The following is a 19,700-nucleotide window of genomic DNA, read 5'->3' as shown; positions in this document are numbered from 1 at the left end:
AGATGGAGACCGGGTGGGACATGGGAGTACAGGCGCGGCAGCGGGCGGGGGTGGGAGAGGATCGGGGAGACGAGCGGGTGAGGAGGATCGAGTTTACGGGAGGTGTAGAGGATTCGTAGCCTTTCGAGGAAGAGGAGGAGGTGGGGGAAGGGGATAAGGTCATACAGGATCCGCGTGGGGGAAGGGAGACGGATGCGATAGGCAAGGCGGAGAGCATGGCGTTCAAGGATTTGGAGGGATTTATAAAAGGAAGGGGGGGCGGAGATCCAGGCTGGATGGGCGTAACAGAGGATAGGGCGGATGAGGGACTTATAGGTGTGGAGGATGGTGGAGGGGTCCAAACCCCACGTTCGGCCGGAAAGGAGCTTGAGGAGACGGAGTCGGGAACGTGCCTTGGCTTGGATTGTCTGGAGATGGGGAGTCCAGGAGAGGCGACGGTCGAGGGTGACGCCAAGGTACTTAAGGGTGGGGGTGAGAGCGATGGGACGGCCATAAACGGTGAGATAGAAATCAAGGAGGCGGAAGGAGGGAGTGGTGTTGCCTACAATGATCGCCTGGGTTTTGGAAGGATTGACCTTGAGCAACCACTGGTTGCACCAAGCGGTGAACCGGTCAAGATGGGATTGGAGAAGGCGTTGGGAGCGTCGCAGGGTGGGGGCAAGGGCAAGGAAGGCGGTGTCATCGGCAAACTGGAGAAGGTGGACAGGGGGTGACGGCGGCGGCATGTCCGCCGTGTACAACAAGTACAGAAGGGGGGATAGGACGGAGCCTTGGGGCACACCGGCGGAGGGGAAAAAGGTGTAGGAATCGGTGTTATGGATGGTGACATAGGAAGGACGGCGGGAGAGAAAGGAACCGATCAGACGAACGTAGTTAATGGGAAGGGCGAAGGTTTGGAGCTTGAAGAGGAGACCGGAATGCCATACGCGGTCATATGCGCGTTCGAGGTCAAGAGAGAGGAAGATTGCGGAGCGACGGGAATTGAGCTGTTCGGAAAGGAGATGAGTGAGGTGAAGGAGAAGATCGTCGGAAGAGAAGGACGGCCGAAAGCCACACTGGGTAACGGGGAGGAGGCGGTGCTGGCGGAGATGCTGGTGGATGCGGCGGGTGAGGATAGATTCCAGGACCTTGCTGAAGACCGAGGTAAGGCTGATGGGACGGTAGGAGGAGACGGCGGACGGCGGTTTGCCAGGTTTGAGGAACATGAGGATACGGGAGGTTTTCCACAGGTCGGGGTAGTAACCGGTGGACAGGACTACATTGTAGAGCCTGGCCAGGGTGGAGAGAAAAGAGACAGGAGCTTCACGAAGGTGACGGTAGGTAACACGATCGTGACCAGGAGCGGTGTTGCGTTTGGTGCGGAGAGTATCGATGAGATCCTGTGTGGTGATGGGGGCATTAAGGTCCGTGTGTGGAATGTTGTCCAAGTACTGGAAACCAGGAGCGAGGGGAGGGACAGAGGTGTCAGTTCGATCGCGGATATCTGGGAAGAGGGAGTAATCGAACTGGGGATCATCAGGGATGGAAAACACATCGGACAGGTAGGAGGCAAAGTGATTGGCCTTACTAAGGGCGTCAGGGAAGGGGTGATCATCGTGGAGAAGAGGATAGTAGGGGGAGGGTTTAGTTCCGGTAAGGCGACGGAAGGCGGTCCAGAACTTGGACGAGTTTATAGGGAGGGTAGCATTTAAACGGGTGCATGTCTGTCGCCAGTCCCGGCGTTTCTTGGCCGCGAGCAAATTTCGAATGTGTCGCTGTAGTTGCCGGTGGCGTCGTAGGGTGTCCGGGTCACGCGTGCGGAGGAAGGCACGGTAGAGACGACGGGATTCACGGAGGAGGAGGACGGCCTGTGGTGGTAAGGTAGGACGGTGGGGGTGGACGGCAACAGTAGGGACGTGGGCCTCCACGGCCTCAGACAAGGTCTGCTGGAGAAAGGAGGCGGCATGGGTGACATCATCGGGACGGCGGTAGGCGAGAGGGTGGCTATCGACCTGAGTGGAGAGGGTATCCCGGTAGGCATTCCAGTTGGCACGGGAATAGTCATGGATGTACTTAGGGGGAGGGTCATGACGAGGGTCGGGGCGGGGGCGACGGCCGTCTGACACGGTGAGGAGGACAGGGAGATGGTCGCTACCAATAGGCTCCAGGACATCCACCGTAATGCGACCAAGGAGGTTGGGGGAGGAGAGGATAACATCGGGAGTGGAGTTGGATTCGGGACGGGTGTGCTGGGGGATGGGGATGAGGTCGCCTTGAAGGGAGGAGAGGAACCGATGCCACCGCCGTAACTGGGCAGCGGAGCGACTATGGATGTTGAGGTCGGCGGCGATCACATAGGAGGAGAAGGTACGGTCGATGTGGGAGAGGAAGTCGAAAGGAAGGGGGGCGTTGGGGCGGACATAGATGGTGGCACAGGTAATGGTAAGGCCGGGGAAGAAGAGACTAAGGATCAGGTGTTCGGTGGGGTCGGGAAGGAGAGGCTGGAGCCGAACGGGGATCTGGCGGTGGTGGCCAATGGCAACTCCGCCACGCGCAACTGGGAGGGGATTATCGGAGCGGTGGAGGAGATAGGGGGAGGTGTGGATGGAGTGGTGGGGTTGGAGGAAGGTTTCATTAAGGAGGAAGGCATCCACACGGTGGGTAGCAAGGGTGTGCAGGAAGAGGTTCTTGTTGGCGGGAAGGGAGCGGATATTGTTGAAAAGGATACGATGCTGTCGCGCCATTGGAAGGACTTAGACGAGGGTGTCAAGGCGGGAGAAGGTGAAATGGGCCTGGTTATTGGAAAAGGTGGCGTACATTTTAAGGTGGAATATGGAACGGGCGGCGAGGGAGATCTGTTGTAAGGTGTGGGGGCGCTGAAAGGGATGGACGTTTTGGAGGACAATGGTGAGGAACCTGATGATGTCCTCAGCAGTGGGGGGGGGACGAAGGGAATTGCCAGGAGGGGTGGGGGCGTCCAGGGGACGGACAGGGACGGTGAGTTCAGGAGTGGTAGGAGGAGGTCGGGCTTTACATTTTTGGGAGTAGGTGGGGTGGGGGAGGCTGCAGGTATTACAGGAGGGAGGGGATTGGAGGTTGGGGCACTGCCGGAGGAAGTGCGCTTGCCGACAATGCGGGCAGGTGGGGGCCTCGCGGCACTCGGCTGTTGGATGTGCATTGTAGCGCAGACATCTCTGGCAGCGCAGGGATTGAGGGGGGGAACGGGAGGGGTCGACTTGGAACCGCTGATTGAAGAGGAGGGCACCCTCCTTCAGGAGACGGTCAATGGAGGGGGCGTCCTCAGAGAAAACCCGCATAAGGCGGGTGGGGCCGGTCGCGTTGAAAATGCGGCGGACTGCCCGCACCTCCAGGGTGGGATGGGCCTTCAGCTCCGCCAGCACCTCCTCCTCCGTGATCGACGGGCTAAGCCGAGTGATCACGGCGGTGAGGGTCGGCGGGCGACGCGGGGGTTGGGGTTGGCGGGTAGGAGATGGGGAGGGAGCAGGGGTGAGGGTGGCGTGAGGACCAAAACGGGTGATGGGGAGGCGGGAGAGGATGGCAGTATGGAGGGTGGGGCTGGGGGAGGAGATAAGAACAGAATCCCGTCTGGGAGTAAGGAGAGATATGGGGGCGCCAGGGAAATGTTGGCGGAGGAGGAGGGAGAGATTCCGGGCCTCGAGGAAGGAAGGATCGGGATGGGACAGGAGATATTTGTAGAGACCGGGTGGGGAGGAGGAGGAGGAGGGAGCGGGGCCTGGTGGGGAGACGTCCATGGCATTTTGGGGTGGGGATGGGGGGCGGGGTGGAGCCTTTTTAGGAGCAGAGGAAGTGGAGGCGCCACTAGGGCGTTTGACAGCGGCAGATGGGCGTGTGGTGACATGGGGGACGGGAACGATGGGGAGGTGGCGGGAAGGGACAGGTCCCGGCACGGACGCAGCAGTCGGCGCCGGAGAGAGTGACTGTGACGGTGCAGGCGAATGTGGCAGTGATGGTGATGGTGACGATGACGGTGGTGGCGGTGATGGCGATGGCGATGGCGACGGCGACGGCGATGGGGAGAGCTGGGCGTGGGCAGTGGCCCGACGGGCCACCACCCTAGCCGGAGCTGCAGTGACAGGCTGGGGGAGTGGGGGGAAAGGATCAGAACGAGAGGAAGAGGCGGGAGAGGGGGCGACAAAGAGCGAGGGCGAAGGGATAGAGAGGAGGGGAGGGATGGAAGGAGGGGGGTGGGACTGGGCACACCAAGTGATAGTGGTGGAGGCGGCGGAAGGGGACGTATACACGATGGCGGTGGTGGTAGTAGTGACGGTGGTGGTGGGGGCGGACATGACGACAAGAAGAAGAAAGAAAAACACAGCACTAAAGGGACAGGACACACACTGGGAGACGGCGACGGCGACGGCGACGGCGACGGCGACGGCGACGGCGACGGCGACGGCGACGGCGACGGCGACGGCGACGGCGAGAGGCAGGGACGCTGCTGCCGCGGACTGGGCCGGGGCGGCGGCGGCGGCGGCTGCTGCTGCTGCTGCTGCTGCTGCTGCTGCTGGCAGGACTGCTGCTGCCACCGGAGGGCTGGCTGGCTGGCTGGCTGGCTGGCTGGCTGGCTGGCTGGCTGGCTGCGGGACCACCGCTGCAGGCCGGGACCGGGAACTGCTGCTGGCTGGCTGGCTGGCTGGCTGGCTGGCTGGCTGGCTGGCTGGCTGGCTGGCTGGCTGGCTGGCACCTGTAAACCCTAGCACTTCGATTAGCGCAAAACGGCACTATCGAAGGGCGGTAACCTTTCGGTGTACCGCCGGAGATGGAATATTAACTCATTTCAGTCTGTGTTTTAATTAATTTTAGGTGGGCCGATCCCGGCGGTACTGCAATGCCGGGCCAACCCGCGACAGAGGTGGAGCAAGCCCCTAGCACTCCGTCATGAGCCAAAAATGAGTTTAATAATCTGGTCCTGCGATGCAGGACGTATCAGATATTAAGCTGATAAGAACAGATACTACACTTTGATCTTAGCCAAAAGGCCGAGAAGCGATAAGGAAAAACCGCAGTGGAAGGGCCTAAATGCTTGCAGCGTGTGCGCTCCACTTGTGGGAGTGACAAACGGTGGTACGGGCCGATATGGCAACAGGCGACCTTCGAAAACATCGCAAAAGCAAGAACAGGAAGGATCGACAATTCACGAGAGCACTTGTCAACAGCCCAGTACTACCCTCCATGTCCAAGAGTAAACTGCGACTCCCATCTGAACGCCGCTAGCTGCCAGGGCAGTGGAGAAGCCGTGAGTCCGCCCCACAGCAGCTCCAGGGCGGCGCGAGCTACATCGGCGCGAGGCTGGCGCGAGCTACACCTAGCCGAGTGCTTGCATCGTCCACCGCCTACTGCATACGTGTGTGTGTGTGTGTGTGTGCGCACACGCATTCTGCGTGCGTGCGGCGGCGACGACGACGTTCGCGAGGAGCTAAGGATATAACTCCAAAAAATGTAATTAAAATTATCTGTGGCCGGACCATAGGAGACGCCAACGACGCATCCGAAGGCACTGCTCTGGGCCACGATAAATTACCAGCCTAGTGTAATGCGGCTGCATGAGCGGTCCGGCTAACGGCAAAAAAAAAAAAAAAAAAAATAAAAAAAAAAAAATGCTTGAGATAATCTTAAATTAATTAAAAGAAATCGTAGTGTGTAGGCAGCTAACTACTGGGCACATCGACAACTACGACAAGTTTAGCTACCAGCGGAATATCTGACCACTGCAGAATATTAACTCATTTCAGTCTGTGTTTTAATTAATTTTAGGTGGGCCGATCCCGGCGGTACTGCAATGCCGGGCCAACCCGCGACAGAGGTGGAGCAAGCCCCTAGCACTCCGTCATGAGCCAAAAATGAGTTTAATAATCTGGTCCTGCGATGCAGGACGTATCAGATATTAAGCTGATAAGAACAGATACTACACTTTTTTTTTTTTTTTTTTTTTTAACGCGAGGAGCTAAGGATATAACTCCAAAAAATGTAATTAAAATTATCTGTGGCCGGACCATATGTGACGCCAACGAGGCATCCGAAGGCACCCTTCCGTGGCCACATAAATTACCAGCCTAGTGTAATGCGGCTGCAAGAGCGTTCCGGCTAACCGCATAAAAAAAAAAAAAAAAAAAAAAAAAAAAAAAAAAAAAAAAAAAAAAAAAAAAAAAAAAGATAAATAAATAAACTTCGTAAGATAATGTTAAAAATTAATTACAAGAAATCGTGGTGTGTAAGCAGCTAACTACTGGGCACATTGACAACTACAACAAGTTTTGCTACCAGCGGAATATCTGATAACTGCAGAATATCAACCCATTTCAGGCTATGTTTTAATTAATTTTAGGTGGGCCGATCCCGGCGGTACTGCAATGCCGGGCCAACCCGCGACAGAGGTGGAGCAAGCCCCTAGCACTCCGTCATGAGCCAAAAATGAGTTTAATATTCTGGTCCTGCGATGCAGGACGTATCAGATATTAAGCTGATAAGAACAGATACTACACTTTTTTTTTTTTTTTGTTTTTATAGAGTGTCGACGCAGCACGCACAGGGTGCATTGAGTAGCAAGACTTGTTGCCAGGAACGAAATTAAAAGCGAGGGGCATACTCTGCTATGCCGCAGTGGGCGACGACACTTGACTCAGAAAGACACCTCGCTCTGCAGGTGTGAAGAAATAGTGAGTTGAGAACCAAAAAGGAAGAAAGAAAGAAAGATAGAAATGAAAGGAAATTAAAAACAGGGACGGCAGCACACACAAGTGAAAATGAAACTGGCGAGATAATCCCATCGCCTAGAGAATTAACTAAGGAATAAGCTTCTAAGATTGATTGCGTGATTCCTATTTTTCCAATAAAGTTATGGCAATAGTTGTTCCAATTGCGAATCTGGGGTGAGTCAAGTCAAAGATTGGTGCAAAAAAAAAACCAGGGGCAAGCCCAGGCAATGCCTGGACAAGGTGCCCTAGGTAACCTGGAACACCGTTTGGTATCCATGGATCATTGCAACTTTCAAATACCGGGCAAAAGTGGTCGTATAGTTTCGAGCAGATTCCGCCACGCGATGCTGGCTCCACAGGTAGTCCATGTAAGAGACAGCATCGGCGAGGGAAAGGTCGTAGATCGTGAAAATGGTGTGGCCCAAGAGCCACACCATTGCGTTACGCCTTGGTCGGGGTTGTGTTTGAAGATCAGGTGTAAGGAACCAGTCGGTGGATACATTTGCTGGCGTCGTCCCACCGATCAGCGCTATGAGTACACGTGCAAGGGTCCACACTTCTGTGACGTGGGGGCAGAGGAGGCGATGCTCCCTGGTGTCAACGTCACCACAGCGGCCGCAAGCAGCCGAGGGCCGTAGGCGGATGGCCGCCAGGCGATGGTTAGTGGGGATTAAATTGTTGACGACACGGTACCATAGCGCTGAAACCGCCGTGGGAAGGGCTGAGTTGTTAATATTAGCCCAAACTTGGCGCCAGATGACCGACGGTCGTCTGTCCTCTAACTTATGGGGCTTGGGCTGGCCTCGGAGTGCCTGGTAAAGGCGCTTCGACGTGCGTGCCTTGTCAGTGGCCACTGCGAGGACATAACTGCGGTGGAAGTAATAATCTCTGACCGTCGTCAGCCGGATCGGAATATGCATCAAACAGACCGGTGCACGCGCCGAGTGTGGACGATAACGGTCGAAGAGGACCGCTGTAGTCCCACCGGGATCGGCGTCGCGCAAAGCGGCGACACGGTGAATCAGAAGGGCCGCACATTTCCGGGAAAAGTCAATGAGGCCAAGGCCGCCATCGACCTTCGGCAGCGTACAGGTCAGCGCATCAACCTTGAACAGCGCATGCCGCCACAAGAGCCAATATACTGCTTGGGATATGGCTCGGCCGATCTGCTTCGGCAGCGTAAGGAGTTGGGCGACATACCATGCTCGTGAGAGGAGATAACCATTAATAAGCCGGATGCGTTGATGGAGGTCGAGCCGTCGATCAGCGTGGCTCACGCAAAGGCCCCTGATGCGTGTGAGAAGCCGCCGCCACGTGAGGGTTAACATACGCTGCGGACAGGCAGTCACCTCAAGACCCAAGATACGCTGTTCCCCTACAACTCGGTACCAGGGGCGTTCGACGGTCAAAGATCGTGGCCCTAGCGGAAGTAACACAGTCTTGTTGGGATTTAACTGAGCACCGGAGGCCCGTTCATAAACATCGAGAATGCGGCGAACGGAATCGATGTCCCTTGCGTTAGCAACGAACACACCAACGTCATCGGCGTAGGCCGCACAGCGGAAGGTGACGCCTGGGAGAACGACACCGTCGACCAACCGGCCAATGTCACGCAGCATGGGGTCCAGCGCTAAGGCAAACAAATACATCGACAAGGGACACCCCTGTCGAACTGACCGTCTGATGGGAATGGGGCGCGACCGGCAACCGTTCACCACGATAGTGGAATTCGCCCCATCCAAGAAGTTCCGGATGATGCGTATGAAGCGCTCCCCAAAACCCATCCGCGACATTACGCCCAGCAGGTAAGGGTGCGAGACCCTGTCAAAAGCACCGGCGAAGTCCAAGGAAAGAATGGCAGCCGGGGTGCGAGTGTCAGCGGTGAGGAAGACAACATCGCGGTACAGGGAAGCGGCGGTGAAGATGTTCCGACGCGAAACGCCACAGGATTGAGTGGGGCAAAGTACCTTAGTCATCGCCTGTTTGAGACGAGAGGCCACGCATCGTGCCACCAACTTATAGTCAGTGTTAAGGACAGTGATAGGACGCAGGTCTTGAGCTCGGCAGTGACCAGTCACCTTTGGAATAAGGGCAATACGTCCAGATAAAAAGTCGGCGGGTAAGTCGCATCCAGCAAAAATCTCCTCGCACATTGTGCAGAAACGGTCGCCGAGCAGGTCCCAAAATTGTTGGTAGAACTCATAAGGGAGACCGTCGGGGCCAGGTGACTTGCGTCCCGGACAGGCACGGAGGACAGATGTGAGGTCAGCGAGTGTCAGGGGCTCGGTTAAGGAGCCGCGGTCATGACGATCCAAAGAAGTGGGCACCCCACTGACAAGTGCACGTTGGGCGGCAACGTCGACCCCAACATCCTGGAAGAGGTGCGTGAAATGGTCCGTCAGGTGTTGGAGGACGTCGCGGTTGTCTGTGATACGCGCACCATCGTCTGTCTTAAGGCGCAAATTGGTGTTCTTCTTGGCACGAGTTCGTTCAGAGGCTAGGTGATAAAGGGATGGCTCCTCGCCTTCAATCAGGGATGCAGAACGACACCGCACCACCATACCGTCGGCTTTCTCCCGAGAGAAGCGAAGGATTTGCGCCTTAATTTTGTTGAGGCGCATGCGGAGCTGATCATACCGGTCAGCAGGAAGAGTCAGGGCGTCAGTGAGACACTGCTGATAGAAGGCCAACGTGCTACGTTTCCAGTGGGCGACGTCGCGACTGTATTGCCGGATAACACGTCGCAGCCGGGGCTTCGCACAACGGAGCCACCAAACCACCGTGGTAGGGTACCGGGAAGTGTCCACGAGACAATCCTGCCACGTTTTCGTGACAAGAGCACGAAGTTCGGGCAGGGACAGATGAAGGGTATTCATCTTCCAAGAGGTGCCACGAGGAACCGGGGCAGGACCCGCGATACGCAAGGAACACGAGTACGCACAGTGGTCACTAAAGGCCACGGGTATGACTTGGACGGCACAAAGGGCGGGAGTCAAATCAGTCGAGACATAAACACGATCAATACGGCTGGCTCCAGTGGGATAGATGTGGGTAAATTGCGTGTAGGCGGGATGGAAGTGGCGCCATGTGTCAGTAAGGTCAGCCGCCCGAAGGAGTGAAGCGAGCGCTTCACACCGCATAGGCGTCGGGACCTGGTCAACTTCGGCCACCACACAGTTGAAGTCTCCGCCAAAGACGATAGGGCGACGAGCTGCTAAGAAAGGGGGGAGATCAGACTGAAAAAGTGTTGTTCTGCCATGCCTGTGGTTAGCACCGGAAGGAGCATAGACATTTAGAAAAAGGACATCTTGAAGGATACATGCAAGAACGCGACCGTTGGGTAGCGTGGTAACGTGGGATGGAATAAACTCTGATCGGTAGAGCAAAGCAGTACCCCGCCGGGCGTCAGGGTCGATGTTATACAGTGCCTCATAACCAGCAAGGTCAGATAGAAAAGGGGCACAAACTTCCTGGAGAAAGACCACATCAAACGCACCAAGGCGGAGAAAGTCCTTCAGAGATCGAAGTTTGACCGGGTTGGAGATGGAGTTGATATTGATCGTTAAAAGGGAGAGGGCTCCCGGCGGTCGGTCAAAGGCAGGCATGGGAGAGCAACACAGAGTAGACAACGGCAGATAGGGTCACGGCCGTAGGGAAGCAGGTGTGGAGATATCCACACCAGAACCCAGCGATATCACCCCGGATGTGAGAAACAAATACCAAGCAGCTCATGTGGGGAAAGACCCACTCAATCACGCATGTCATCGCCCTCGTCGTCAGCCCAGTTCAGGCCTCCCCCATCGGCAGGATAGTCTAAGCCAGGCGGCGCAGACGCGTCGGACACAGTAGGATGTGAAAGGGTGCGAGTACGCTGCATTGGCTGGTCGCTACCCTGGTCATGTTTCCGTTTTGCAGGGATCGCTCCCCGATCTCGCGAGGAACTGATAAGAGCCTCTAGTTGCCGAGCAGTTTGCCGCATACCGCCCGAGCGGTCAGCGGAAACAGAGCGGGAAACTGAGGAGGCCTGAGAGTCAGCCTCACTGCCGCTCTCAGGAGGACGTAAACCGTCCGCTTCCTCCGCCGGCTGGTCCGGGTTCGCCTTCTTGCGCCGATGACGACGGCGGGGGGACTTAGCGTCATCTGCCGGGATGGGCGGGGTAGGAAGAACGACCTCCATCTGTTCGACAGCGACCACAGCACTCGCCATAGCAGGCACATCAGACGCCGCCGGCGGTACCGCCACAACGGGCGTCTGGTCCGGGACGGGTCCGTCAGCCGGTGCACTGGGTGCCGGTTGCACTGCTTCTGGCGGGGGCGACACGTCAGGTCGCTCAGCGGGACGGTGGGCAGCGCCCGCCACTACCTCGCTGAGGAGAGGCACAAGGTCGGTACCAGCAGCGCGTTCCCGCGGCAGTTGCACAGGACGCCGGCGCGGGCAGTCCACGCGGAGATGCTCCGTCGATTGACAAAGGGAGCAAGTTTGCGGTTGCCCAATATAGGTGACCTGGGCCCTGGTACTCGCAACATTTATATACGACGGGATGTGCTGGCGGAGGTCCATGCGGACACTACGAACGCCGCTGTTGCCCTGGAAACGGTAGGCACTTCCCCACTTCTCATTCGTGATGCTGAGCACCGTGCCATACCGCGACAGGACACGCCCGATCACGTCATTGGGACACTCTGGGGGTACGTTAAATACCCGCACAGTCCGTATCCCAAAACCAGATGGCACTATATGCACTGTTCCGATAGTTCCATCGAAGTAGCGGAACGGATGTTCGCCCGCGAGTGCCAGGCCATACTTTTCATATTTCTCCTGGTCGAGAAATTTCACGAATAACGAGAATAAGACAAAATCCAGTTGAAAGGTGTCGACGTCATTTTCCGGTACTTTCAGATCACCAAATATCCATTCCTGTATTTCAAAGGCCGTAGGCCGTCTCGCTGCTCTGTCGAATACGCATTGAATACTGTTCGACCGGTTCGACATATTCACCGCAAAAATATCAACGCTGGAAAAACCAAGAACAAACGAAACGACCACGAAACGCGACTCGCGACCCGCTACAGAGCACAACGGACCGCTCCGACCGCGGGGTGCTTCTTAGCCAAAAGGCCGAGAAGCGATAAGGAAAAACCGCAGTGGAAGGGCCTAAATGCTTGCAGCGTGTGCGCTCCACTTGTGGGAGTGACAAACGGTGGTACGGGCCGATATGGCAACAGGCGACCTTCGAAAACATCGCAAAAGCAAGAACAGGAAGGATCGACAATTCACGAGAGCACTTGTCAACAGCCCAGTACTACCCTCCATGTCCAAGAGTAAACTGCGACTCCCATCTGAACGCCGCTAGCTGCCAGGGCAGTGGAGAAGCCGTGAGTCCGCCCCACAGCAGCTCCAGGGCGGCGCGAGCTACATCGGCGCGAGGCTGGCGCGAGCTACACCTAGCCGAGTGCTTGCATCGTCCACCGCCTACTGCATACGTGTGTGTGTGTGTGTGTGTGCGCACACGCATTCTGCGTGCGTGCGGCGGCGACGACGACGTTCGCGAGGAGCTAAGGATATAACTCCAAAAAATGTAATTAAAATTATCTGTGGCCGGACCATAGGAGACGCCAACGACGCATCCGAAGGCACTGCTCTGGGCCACGATAAATTACCAGCCTAGTGTAATGCGGCTGCATGAGCGGTCCGGCTAACGGCAAAAAAAAAAAAAAAAAAAAAAAAAAAAAAAAAAAAAAAAAAAAAAAATGCTTGAGATAATCTTAAATTAATTAAAAGAAATCGTAGTGTGTAGGCAGCTAACTACTGGGCACATCGACAACTACGACAAGTTTAGCTACCAGCGGAATATCTGACCACTGCAGAATATTAACTCATTTCAGTCTGTGTTTTAATTAATTTTAGGTGGGCCGATCCCGGCGGTACTGCAATGCCGGGCCAACCCGCGACAGAGGTGGAGCAAGCCCCTAGCACTCCGTCATGAGCCAAAAATGAGTTTAATAATCTGGTCCTGCGATGCAGGACGTATCAGATATTAAGCTGATAAGAACAGATACTACACTTTGATCTTAGCCAAAAGGCCGAGAAGCGATAAGGAAAAACCGCAGTGGAAGGGCCTAAATGCTTGCAGCGTGTGCGCTCCACTTGTGGGAGTGACAAACGGTGGTACGGGCCGATATGGCAACAGGCGACCTTCGAAAACATCGCAAAAGCAAGAACAGGAAGGATCGACAATTCACGAGAGCACTTGTCAACAGCCCAGTACTACCCTCCATGTCCAAGAGTAAACTGCGACTCCCATCTGAACGCCGCTAGCTGCCAGGGCAGTGGAGAAGCCGTGAGTCCGCCCCACAGCAGCTCCAGGGCGGCGCGAGCTACATCGGCGCGAGGCTGGCGCGAGCTACACCTAGCCGAGTGCTTGCATCGTCCACCGCCTACTGCATACGTGTGTGTGTGTGTGTGTGTGCGCACACGCATTCTGCGTGCGTGCGGCGGCGACGACGACGTTCGCGAGGAGCTAAGGATATAACTCCAAAAAATGTAATTAAAATTATCTGTGGCCGGACCATAGGAGACGCCAACGACGCATCCGAAGGCACTGCTCTGGGCCACGATAAATTACCAGCCTAGTGTAATGCGGCTGCATGAGCGGTCCGGCTAACGGCAAAAAAAAAAAAAAAAAAAAAAAAAAAAAAAAAAAAAAAAAAAAATGCTTGAGATAATCTTAAATTAATTAAAAGAAATCGTAGTGTGTAGGCAGCTAACTACTGGGCACATCGACAACTACGACAAGTTTAGCTACCAGCGGAATATCTGACCACTGCAGAATATTAACTCATTTCAGTCTGTGTTTTAATTAATTTTAGGTGGGCCGATCCCGGCGGTACTGCAATGCCGGGCCAACCCGCGACAGAGGTGGAGCAAGCCCCTAGCACTCCGTCATGAGCCAAAAATGAGTTTAATAATCTGGTCCTGCGATGCAGGACGTATCAGATATTAAGCTGATAAGAACAGATACTACACTTTTTTTTTTTTTTTTTTTTTTTTTTTTACTACACTTTTTTTTTTTTTTTTTTTTTAACAGTGGGCCTCCTTCCTCCCCTACAGCCCTACCTTGTCCTCTCCAAATTTGCCGCCATCCTAGAGTGTCGACGCAGCACGTACAACAGGGTGCATTGAGTAGCAAGACTTGTTGCCAGGAACGAAATTAAAAGCGAGGGGCATACTCTGCTATGCCGCAATGGGCGTCGACACTTGACTCAGAAAGACACCTCGCTCTGCAGGTGTGAAGAAATATTGATTTGAGAACCAAAAGGAAGAAAGAAAGAAAGAAAGATAGAAATGAAAGGAAATTAAAAACAGGGACGGCAGCACACACAAGTGAAAATAAAACTGGCGAGAGATTCCCATCGCCCAGAGAATTAACGAAGGAATAAACTTCTAAGATTGATTACGTGATTCCTATGTTTCCAATAAAGTTTTTGCAATAATTGTGCCAATTGCGAATCTGAGGAGTGTCAAGTCAAAGATTGGTGCAAAGAACCAGGGGCAAGCCCAGGCAATGCCCGGACAAGGTGCCCTAGGCAACCTGGAATACCGTTTGACATCCATGGATCATTGCAACTTTCAAAAACCGGGCAAAAGTGGTCGTATAGTTTCGAGCAGATTCCGCCACGCGATGCTGGCTCCACAGGTAGTCCATGAAAGAGACAGCATCGGTGAGGGAAAGGTCGTAGATCGTGAAAATGGTGTGGCCCAAGAGCCACACCATTGCGTTACGTCTTGGTCGGGGTTGTGTTTGAAGATCAGGGGTAATGAACCAGTCTGTGGACACATTTGCTGGTGTCGTCCCACCTATCAGCGCTATGAGCACACGTGCAAGATCCCAAACTTCTGTGACGTGGGGGCAGAGGAGGCGATGCTCCCTGGTGTCGACGTCACCACAGCGGCCGCAAGCAGCCGAGGGCCGTAGGCGGATGGCCGCCAGGCGATGGTTAGTGGGGATTAAATTGTTGACGACACGGTACCATAGCGCCGAAACTGCCGTGGGAAGGGCTGGGTTGTTAATATTAGCCCAAACTTGGTGCCAGATGACCGATGGTCGTCTGTCCTCTAATTTATGTGGCGTGGGCTGGCCTCGGAGTGCCTGGTAAAGGCGCTTCGACGTTCTTGCCTTGTCAGTGGCCACTGTGAGGACATAACTGCGGTGGAAGTAATAGTCTCTGACCGTCGTCAGCCGGAACGGAATATGCGTCAAACAGACCGGTGCACGCGCCGAGTGTGGACGATAACGGTCGAAGAGGACCGCTGTAGTCCCACCGGGGTCGGCGTCGCGCAAAGCGGTGACACGGTGAATCAGAAGGGCCGCACATTTCCGGGAAAAGTCAATGAGGCCGAGGCCGCCATCGACCTTCGGCAGCGTACAGGTCAGCGCATCAACCTTGAACAGCGCATGCCGCCACAAGAGCCAATATACTGCTTGTGAGATGGCTCGGCCGATCTGCTTCGGCAGCGTAAGGAGTTGGGCGACATACCATGCTCGTGAGAGGAGATAACCATTAATCAGCTGGATGCGTTGATGGAGGTCGAGCCGTCGATCAGCGTGGCCCACGCAAAGGCCCCTGATGCGTGTGAGAAGCCGCCGCCACGTGAGGGTTAACATACGCTGCGGACAGGCAGTCACCTCAAGACCCAAGATGCGCTGTTCCCCCACAACTCGGTACCAGGGGCGTTCGACGGTCAATGATCGTGGCCCTAGCGGAAGCAACACGGTCTTGTTGGGATTTAACTGAGCACCGGAGGCCCGTTCATAAACGTCGAGAACGCGGCGAACGGAATCGATGTCCCTGGCGTTAGCAACGAACACACCAACGTCATCGGCGTAGGCCGCACAGCGGAAGGTGACGCCTGGGAGAGCGACACCGTCGACCAACCGGCCAATGTCACGCAGCAAGGGGTCCAGCGCTAAGGCAAACAAATACATCGACAAGGGACACCCCTGTCGAACTGACCGCCTGATGGGAATGGGGCGCGACCGGCAACCGTTCACCACGATAGTGGAATTCGCCCCATCCAAGAAGTGCCGGATGATGCGTATGAAGCGCTCCCCAAAACCCATCCCCGACATAACGCCCAGCAGGTAAGGGTGCGAGACCCTGTCAAAGGCACCGGCGAAGTCCAAGGAAAGAATGGCAGCCGGAGTGCGAGTGTCAGCGGTGAGGAAGACAACATCGCGGTACAGGGAAGCGGCGGTGAAGATGTTCCGACGCGAAACGCCACAGGATTGAGTGGGGCAAAGGACCTTAGTCATCGCCTGTTTGAGACGAGAGGCCACGCATCGTGCCACCAACTTATAGTCAGTGTTAAGGACAGTGATAGGACGCAGGTCTTGAGCTCGACAGTGACCAGTCACCTTTGGAATAAGGGCAATACGTCCAGATAAAAAGTCGGCGGGTAAGTCGCATCCAGCAAAAATCTCCTCGCACATTTTGCAGAAACGGTCGCCGAGCAGGTCCCAAAATTGTTGGTAGAACTCATAAGGGAGACCGTCGGGGCCAGGTGACTTGCGTCCCGGACAGGCACGGAGGACAGATGTGAGGTCAGCGAGTGTCAGGGGCTCGGTTAAAGAGCCGCGGTCATGACGATCCAAAGAAGTTGGCACCCCACTGACAAGTGCACGTTGGGCGGCGACGTCGACCTCAACATCCTGGAAGAGGTGTGTGAAATGGTCCGTCAGGTGTTGGAGGACGTCACGGTTGTCCGTGATACGCGCACCATCGTCTGTCTTAAGGCGCAGAATGGTGTTCTTCTTGGCACGAGTTCGTTCAGAGGCAAGGTGATAAATGGATGGCTCCTCGCCTTCAATCAGGGATGCAGAACGACACCGCACCACCATACCATCGGCTTTCTCCCGAGAGAAGCGAAGGATTTGCGCCTTAATTTTGTTGAGGCGCATGCGGAGCTGATCGTACCTGTCAGCAGGAAGAGTCAGTGCGTCAGTGAGACACTGCTGATAGAAGGCCAACGTGCTACGTTTCCAGTGGGCGACATCGCGACTATATTGCCGGATAACACGTCGCAGCCGGGGCTTCGCACAGCGGAGCCACCAAACCACCGTGGTAGGGTACCGGGAAGTGTCCACGAGACAATCCTGCCACGTTTTCGTGACAAGAGCACGAAGTTCGGGCAGGGATAGATGAAGGGTATTCATCTTCCAAGAGGTGCCACGAGGAACCGGGACGGGACCCGCGATACGCAAGGAACACGAGTACGCACAGTGGTCACTAAAGGCCACGGGTATGACTTGGACGGCACAAAGGGCGGGAGTCAAATCAGCCGAGACATAAACACGATCAATACGGCTGGCTCCAGTGGGATAGATGTGGGTAAATTGCGTGTAGGCGGGATGGAAGTGGCGCCACGTGTCAGTAAGGTCAGCCGCCTGAAGGAGTGAAGCGAGCGCTTCACACCGCATAGGCGTCGGGACCTGGTCAACTCCGGCTACCACACAGTTGAAGTCTCCGCCAAAGACGATAGGGCGACGAGCTGCTAAGAAAGGGGGGAGATCAGACTGAAAAAGTGTTGTTCTATCATGCCTGTGGTTAGCACCTGAAGGAGCATAGACATTTAGAAAAAGGACATCTTGAAGGATACATGCAAGGACGCGACCGTTGGGTAGCGTGGTAACATGGGATGGAGTGAATTCTGATCGGTAGAGCAAAGCAGTACCCCGCCGGGCGTCAGGGTCGATGTTATACAGTGCCTCATAACCAACCAGGTCAGATAGAAAAGGGGCACAAACCTCCTGGAGAAATACCACATCAAACGCACCAAGGCAGAGAAAGTCCTTCAGAGATCGAAGTTTGACCGGGTTGGAGATGGAGTTAATGTTGACCGTTAAAAGGGAGAGGGCTCCCGGCGGACGGTCAAAGGCAGGCATGGGAGAGCAACACAGAGGAGACAACGGCAGATAGGGTCACGGCCGTAGGGAAGCAGGTGTGGAAACATCCACACCGGAACCCAGCGATATCACCCCGGATGGGAGAAACAAATACGAAGCAGCTCATGTGGGGAAAGGCCCACTCAATCACGCATGTCATCGCCCTCGTCGTCAGCCCAGTTCAGGCCTCCCCCATCGGCAGGATAGTCTGAGCCAGGCGGCGCAGACGCGTCGGACACAGTAGGATGTGAAAGGGTACGAGTACGCTGCATTGGCTGGTCGCTACCCTGGTCATGTTTTCGTTTTGCAGGGATCGCTCCACGATCTCGCGATGAACTGATAAGAGCCTCTAGTTGCCGAGCAGTTTGCCGCATACCGCCCGAGCGATCAGCGGAAACAGAGCGGGAAACCGAGGAGGCCTGAGAGTCAGCCTCACTGCCGCTCTCAGGGGGACGGAAACCGTCCGCCTCCTCCGCCGGCTGGTCCGGGTTCGCCTTCTTGCGTCGATGACGACGGCGGGGGGACTTAGCGTCATCTGCCGGGAGGGGCGGGGTAGGAAGAACGACCTCCATCTGTTCGACAGCGACCACATCACTCGCCATATCAGGCACATCAGACGCCGCCGGCGGTACCGCCACAACGGGCGCCTGGTCCGGGACGGGTCTGTCAACCGGTGCACTGGGTGCCAGTTGCACCGCTTCTGGCGGGGGCGACACGTCAGTTCGCTCAGCGGGACGGGGGGCAGCGCCCGCCACTACCTCGCTGAGGAGAGGCACAAGGTTGGTACCAGCAGTGCGTTCCCGCGGCAGTTGCACAGGACGCCGGCGCGGGCACTCCACGCGGAGATGCTCCGTCGATTGACAAAGGGAGCAAGTCTGCGGCTGCCCAATATAGGTGACCTGGGCCCTGGTACTCGCAACATTTATATACGATGGGATGTGCTGGCGGAGGTCCATGCGGACACTACGAACGCCGCTGTTGCCCTGGAAACGGTAGGCACTGCCCCACTTCTCATTCGTGATGCTGAGCACCGTGCCATACCGCGACAGGACACGGCCGATTACGTCATTGGGACACTCAGGGGGTACGTTAAATACCCGCACAGTCCGTATCCCAAAGCCAGATGGCACTATATGCACTGTTCCGACAGTTCCATCGAAGTAGCGGAACGGATGTTCGCCCGCGAGTGCCAGGCCATACTTTTCGTATTTCTCCTGGTCGAGAAATTTCACGAATAACGAGAATAAGACAAAATCCAGTTGAAAGGTGTCGACGTCATTTTCCGGTACTTTCAGATCACCAAATATCCATTCCTGTATTTCAAAGGCCGTAGGCCGTCTCGCTGCTCTGTCGAATACGCATTGAATACTGTTCGACCGGTTCGACATATTCACCGCAAAAATATCAACGCTGGAAAAACCAAGAACAAACGAAACGACCACGAAACGCGACTCGCGACCCGCGACCCGCTACAGAGCACAACGGACCGCTCCGACCGCGGGGTGCTTCTTAGCCAAAAGGCCGAGAAGCGATAAGGAAAAACCGCAGTGGAAGGGCCTAAATGCTTGCAGCGTGTGCGCTCCACTTGTGGGAGTGACAAACGGTGGTACGGGCCGATATGGCAACAGGCGACCTTCGAAAACATCGCAAAAGCAAGAACAGGAAGGATCGACAATTCACGAGAGCACTTGTCAACAGCCCAGTACTACCCTCCATGTCCAAGAGTAAACTGCGACTCCCATCTGAACGCCGCTAGCTGCCAGGGCAGTGGAGAAGCCGTGAGTCCGCCCCACAGCAGCTCCAGGGCGGCGCGAGCTACATCGGCGCGAGGCTGGCGCGAGCTACACCTAGCCGAGTGCTTGCATCGTCCACCGCCTACTGCATACGTGTGTGTGTGTGTGTGTGTGTGCGCACACGCATTCTGCGTGCGTGCGGCGGCGACGACGACGTTCGCGAGGAGCTAAGGATATAACTCCAAAAAATGTAATTAAAATTATCTGTGGCCGGACCATAGGAGACGCCAACGACGCATCCGAAGGCA

General features: G+C 55.6%; 3 non-coding genes and 2 pseudogenes across 3 annotated transcripts; all 5 read right to left on the bottom strand.

Annotated features, from left to right (window-relative positions):
• Positions 1 to 4,819: 4,819 nt before the first annotated feature.
• LOC126485538 (U2 spliceosomal RNA) lies at positions 4,820 to 5,012 on the bottom strand. Its single transcript, XR_007588008.1, has one exon. It is a non-coding gene; the product is annotated as a U2 spliceosomal RNA (small nuclear RNA).
• A 758-nt stretch (positions 5,013 to 5,770) lies between these two features.
• Positions 5,771 to 5,990, bottom strand: LOC126485562 (U2 spliceosomal RNA; annotated as a pseudogene).
• Positions 5,991 to 6,341: 351 nt separating this feature from the next.
• Positions 6,342 to 6,533, bottom strand: LOC126485565 (U2 spliceosomal RNA). The gene has a single exon (XR_007588030.1). It is a non-coding gene; the product is annotated as a U2 spliceosomal RNA (small nuclear RNA).
• A 6,086-nt stretch (positions 6,534 to 12,619) lies between these two features.
• LOC126485536 (U2 spliceosomal RNA) lies at positions 12,620 to 12,812 on the bottom strand. The gene has a single exon (XR_007588007.1). It is a non-coding gene; the product is annotated as a U2 spliceosomal RNA (small nuclear RNA).
• A 769-nt stretch (positions 12,813 to 13,581) lies between these two features.
• LOC126485580 (U2 spliceosomal RNA) lies at positions 13,582 to 13,756 on the bottom strand (annotated as a pseudogene).
• Between the last annotated feature and the right edge of the window lie 5,944 nt (positions 13,757 to 19,700).

This window comes from Schistocerca serialis, chromosome 6 (assembly GCF_023864345.2).
Source record: "Schistocerca serialis cubense isolate TAMUIC-IGC-003099 chromosome 6, iqSchSeri2.2, whole genome shotgun sequence".
In the NCBI taxonomy this organism is placed as follows: domain Eukaryota; kingdom Metazoa; phylum Arthropoda; class Insecta; order Orthoptera; family Acrididae; genus Schistocerca; species Schistocerca serialis.
This window is presented reverse-complemented; position numbering and strand designations above follow the sequence as displayed.